Genomic DNA, 6,000 nt, shown 5'->3' with positions numbered 1-6,000 from the left:
AGCATCAAATACATGTCGTGATCTTAAAGCCCATTTTTCACTAATAGAGGCCAAAACAGCGGTGGGGACAAAGGGAATAGTCACTTTTTCTAATTTAATGAGCACTTAGGAGATACACACGAATATTAGAGAATCTCCAGATTTTGCCCGTTTGAGTCCCTGCTATCCTGAGAAGCAAGGGAATAAATTCCTTGTTCCTATGAGTGTATGCCCTGGTGTGTATGAGGGTTTTTTTGTTGTTTATAGTTGCATAAGAAAAGTTGTTATCATTTTGTATGTGTTGTTTTCATCACGATGATGCTTTCAGGGAACATTCAGATCTTGGTGATGCCCAAACACATTGGTTTTGCTGTGAACTAACCAGTCTGGGCACAGCATCGCACACATACAACTAAAATGGTTCACATCTCATTTGCCTGAATCACAGTGCACGTATTTACAGCGTATGTAATGTCTATATTTACAGAATATTTACAGCATAGTTGGGACGAATATGTGATTGGTCATTTTTCCTAAAGAGACTGCCTCTGGGATCCTTGCTGGGACAAAATGTTGCCTGGTTTAGCCTTTTTTTGGCTGTGTTTCAGAAGCCAGCTGGATTCCCAAAATGATGCAACACCCAAGTGTATCATGCATCATAGAGTTGTCACATTTCTAGGAACGCTCAGAGAAAATCCCTTTGAAATGAAATTCATGCAGGCAGGTTTTAAGGGCAAAACATTCAAACAGAAGATCTTGGCTCTTGCAAGGAAATTACCAGCAGAGTTAGGTGTTTTAAAATTTAAATTGCAGTAGAGTAAGGTGGGGTTTTTTTGTTTCTTAAAAGTGTTAGGATACATAAACAGAAAGTATCGCCCCTGCCAGGAAACACCCAGCGCATCAGATCCAGAGACGCCTGAGGTGCAGTCGCTCCTGCTGAAACTTGTCAGCTGCCGTGGTGCTCCCTGCCGCGCAGACTCCGTCACAGGCAGTATTTTAATAGCCGCTGCTTTCGTCACCCCAGCTGAAGGTTAGAGCTGTTGCTGTCTGATTACAGATGCATTGTGGCAACCTTGAGGCAGTGGGCTTTTACCATAGTAAGAGAGGTAATTGCTTTTATTTTTAAAGCATGACCAAATCATAAATCAAGAATCACTGGCATTTCATGAAAGGAGGCAAGTTTTAAATCTCTTTAATAGGATAAATGGGTTTTAAGCATGTTGTATAGGTCACTGTAACCTAATTAATCTGGCTTCAACAACCTATGTGAACGTAATTACGGTTATTTAAACAGTCTCCACAAGTTTAATGCCTGGAATATGTAGGTTAAACAATCCAAGTTTATATGCCTGTTCATCTTGTTGCATTCAGCTTTAGAAAGAGCACTTTCAACAAGCTTTTTCAACTTTCCAACAAGCTGTACAGTAATCCTGTGAGCTAAAAATTTGGATCTTGCCAACTGCCGTGAGTGAGAAAAGTGATGATGACTCCATGGTCAAGGCACAGCGCTCTCAGCCTAGTGGAGCCAGCTCAGCCTTTTCTACTACTCTGATAGATAAGGACAGCTCTGGAAGGTGCAGAGTGGGTAGCTCTTTCTACAGAGCCTTCCAGAAGTGACCTCTTCATTACACTGTTTTTCTTTGAAGGGTTTCACATTTCAGCCATGTTTCCTCCCAGCTGGATTTGGGACCTTCTCCTTATGGCATAAAAGGACGTGTTTCAAACTTCAAAATAAAAGCTGAAAGATGAAGCAAAGATCAAGTGGGATGAGAATGAAAGATTGAAAGACAACAAACAAACAGTGATTGGTATAAATGGCAGACAGTGAAGGAGGTGGAGGAAGTTAGGAAGCACAGTCATGCTCAGGAAATGGGTTTGAGCGGGTTCAGCTCTGTTGGCATGTCACGCTCACATCATATTAACCTACCCGCTGTCTTCCATATCTCCTCCACCACCCCCTTCAACACCTGACATTAAAAAGTCCTATTTAAGAGACTGTGAACTGTGATAAAATTACCTACTTCGAAGCCCTACTCGTGTTACTTAGTTTTATAGCATCCCATCCCACGAAACACGTGGATGGGTGACCTGCTCTGACGTGGGGGGTTGCAGCAAGGACAGGGGTGGATGCTCCAAGCTTGACCTGCTCTCAGTGGCTGTGGTGGTAATGGGAGAACCTCATCTCTTATTTTTGCATCCCTAGGAGTGAGGAGATGTTGGCAGTGGGACAACGCACATCAGCGCTCCCACGCTAAGCCTGCACAAGTCACACAGTGCTTACTTCTTTAGGGGAAAGAATAGCACACTGTAGTTTCATAATGGAAAAAAAAGAGTATTGCCCTTTAGCCATAGTAATTTCCATAGCAGCAATCTGTGAGAGCGGGCATCACTGTCTGTCCCGGGTTTCCTGTGGGCACGCGCTGTCAGCAAACAAGTGCTGACACCGACCCAGCAGTGTGTGTGGAAATCTCTGATGCGTGTATGACACAGCGAACAAAGCAAACAAGATGAAGAAGATGATGTGCGTTGAGAGTGGCCCGAGGGTGATTTATTCCCCTGCCATGTAGGTGAATCCTACCTTTGCAGAAAAAGGGTTGGAAATCACTGTTATGGCTTCTGCGTATCTCGGGAAGCATCTTAATGCCTTTAATTTCTCAAACAAACTCAATTCGCTGAAGGACAAAATCCTAAAGGGCTAATTTAATGGAAAAGATGAACGGGGGAAAACAGAGCAAACATCATACAATTATTGTGTTTTAATGTATATACAGCAATGTAATCATATTGCATGCTTGGCATAGATGAATAAGGGAATATGAGGCTTAAAACCTTTGCATTTTTGAAAATGTTGTATCATGAGGAATTGTGTTAAAAGTTCATGTTGGGAGTTGGCTGTTTCATAGTCTCATTTGAGATTTGAGTTACATGTTCACGCAATAATATAGTGTTATTTTAATCCCTTCACCCCAAATGTTGCCACTATGATGGTAAACATGTTGCCTTAGATGTTAGACTGGGAAAGCACTGTTCTTACAAGAAAAAAAAAAAGAACAACCATAAAAACATCCCCCAAAAGGCACCCGAACTCACCAGCAGTGACCCGAGAACATGACTTTGGGCCATGCCATTGCTCCCTCCTCATTTTGCAAGTGTTATCAAGGATAGGAGAAGACTAATAGTAATAATAAAAAAGAATAGATGCTAAAACCAAGAAGATAAATGATTCTGCTCAGGCTACTGGTTTAACATATGGTGTAGAGAAGCAAATGGGAGGTGGTGACAAACCCACGCGGGCTGTAATGGATAGCTGTGTCCAAGGGGTAGCGGCGCAGCAGCCCAACTCTGGTGGTGTCAGCTGAATTTGAGCGTCAGGCAGCAAAGGGTGCCTGAGCATGAACTAGGGCAATGTGATGGATATGACACATACCAGTTAGAGCTTAAAGCTGAAATCCAGCAAACTGGCTTTACGCAATGGAGATGAAGGTTGCTCCTGGTCTGGGAGAGGTTGTGTCCTCGCCGGTGCTGAGGTGCAGTGGGGAGTGCTGTATCGAGGGGCAGGGGGCTGCCCGAGGTGGATTTTTTTGGTTTTATTTCCGTGGTTGGTTGGTTTGAAGTCTCTTGAAAGCCTTGCTGAGCATCAGAGATTTCCTCTGTGGGAAAGGGACCCTAAAGTTATCTGAGACTTCTAATCGCAACGTGCGGTGCCTGCACCCTGCTGTCTGTCTTTAGGGGATTACCGACTTAAGAGATGAGTCTTTATGAGGAAAAGATTATGGGGATGTTTTCTGACTGTGTGAGCTGGGAGGCAGCTCTTGTGACCTTTTGTGTATCTTACTGCAATAAAAATACCCAGTGTCTGCAGAAAATATTCAGTCCCAACCATTTTGAGGGAATTGGCTTAGAAGTGCCAGATGCCTCTGGAAAAATTCATCTTCCATGTAAATATTTGCACAACCTTCTGGTATCCACTGAAAGTATGCATTGCTTTTGGTTTTCACTTCTTACTCCCTAGTGCTTGATCACCTCAGGACGACACCCTGTTCTGGCAGTGTGTGTCTCCAGGCAAGCAGGGAAAACAGGGCTCGAGAAATAAGGTTTGCCTGTGGTTGTCCCTCTATTGAGGTCTGATGGTCTCGTATTCTTGGGGTCACACATGCCACCATGGAAACCGGTTCCCCAGAGCCTTGGCTTGTTCTTGGTTTGGGCTGATCCTGAGAAGCCCTTGCTCCTTTGCTGTTTGGCGTGCAGCACTACATCTAGCATAAGTAGTGTTGCTGTGGCTGACATGAAGGGACAGCCACTGTGAGACTGGCCCTGGCTCTGCTACAGCTTGTGGCAGCTGTGAGGTGCCTGGCAGGGTCCAGCCTGAACATGTGATATACCTGCGCAGGCATTTTTCTTTCCAGAGTGACATTACTGCTGTTTGCTCGAGCAGGACAACACTTGCACATGGGAGCTATGATACAGCTGCCTCCGTCTGACAGCTCCCGAGTGTATTTATCTCGAGGAGCAGAGTCACTGGGAGCACAGATAAATGTTGGCTCTCCTGCACAGAACGGACAGTTCGATGATGTCCGTCAGCACATCACTGGCCTGCGTGCCGCTTGGCAGGAACGCTGCCTGGGCACCAGCAACGCCTGCGGGGTCCCTGGGCATCTGGAGCAGGACGGCCAAGGGCAGCACCCAGTGCGTGCCGCTGTTGCGGGAGCCCCCGGAGATAGAGCAAATACTGCCATGCAGAAATGAGAGCTCGTCAGGCTTGGTTTCTTTAACCTTTTGAAGTCCTGTTGTAACCTGAGTTGTTCCTAGTCCTTAAGGTATGTTTCTACATGTAACAAATTTGTGGTGCAGTAATTAAGTTTTCAATACTGAAGCATTTAAGTGTCTTAATTTTTACGCTAATGAACTGGGATTTCCCATGGGTTGCCACACAAGCTGTTTCAGCATCACAGACATCTCCCCATGCCAAATATCACTGGTATCTTTTGGGAAGCAATAGTGACAGCAGTTTGTTTCTCCTGTGACATCTCCATGCCATGGAGCTCTTTGCTCTCCGCTTGTGTCAAGGGTGACTTTGACAATCCTATTCCCTTTAGGCAGTGGAGCTGGTTACTAACTTTTCCTATAAGCCGCTTTCTAACCACTTCTAACCTAAACCAGCCAAAGCTCCTCTTTCTCCCCAATCTGATTTATTCAGAGACTGCAGTATGACCTGGGACCAGCGGTAAAAGAGAACAGTAGGTGTTGCTGGGGCACAACCCATCTCTTGCATGTGCTGTATGGAGGAATGTTGCTGGCACCTCTGTGCTGGTGCTCACAGGGACCTGGGGTAGGACCTTGCTGGCAACATTCACGGGTAAAAATCCCTCTTCCGCAAACATGCTGCTGCCTGCTCGGCTGCAACCACTCCGATTACTCTGTTTAGACAGCAATCAGGGCCAGCATATTAGCTAGACAATTTACTACACTTTGCTAAACATTTACAGCATATTTACACCTGAATTTTGGCAACAAATCCTCTTGCATACAGAGATGCTTTGGGTTATCAGGAAAGATGCAACATGCTGAAAAAAAAAAACTCCAAGGATCCCTAAAAGTCACGCTAGTTTTACCCAACATAAACATCTCCTCTGCAGTTGAGCAATGGTCTCTTTAACTCCAATAATCTAACTGTAAGATTTATCGGGGAGACAAGCAGATGATTTAGCTGTTTTTCTGTTGTAGTGGTAGAAGAAGGGGAAAAATGGGCTGGAATGGAGGTAACCACCTGGAGACTATGAAGACAAGCAGGGATTTCCATGGCTGAGCTGCACCTGGGGACACCGGTGTTTTGGGGATGTGTGACCTCGAGGTGTGGTGCCAAGAAAGACAGGCAAAATGGTTCCCATCTCCAAATGACAGAGGTGAAAATGATGAGAAGCAAGGGAACTCGTCCTGGTGTGCTGCAAGGAGCTGCCAGGAGGGAGCTAATGAGGCATCCCAGATGCCATGTGCAGTAAATTCAGAGTTAGCTGCAGGACA

Source organism: Opisthocomus hoazin, chromosome 12 (assembly GCF_030867145.1).
Source record: "Opisthocomus hoazin isolate bOpiHoa1 chromosome 12, bOpiHoa1.hap1, whole genome shotgun sequence".
Taxonomy (NCBI): domain Eukaryota; kingdom Metazoa; phylum Chordata; class Aves; order Opisthocomiformes; family Opisthocomidae; genus Opisthocomus; species Opisthocomus hoazin.
Note: the sequence above shows the minus strand (reverse complement) of the source record.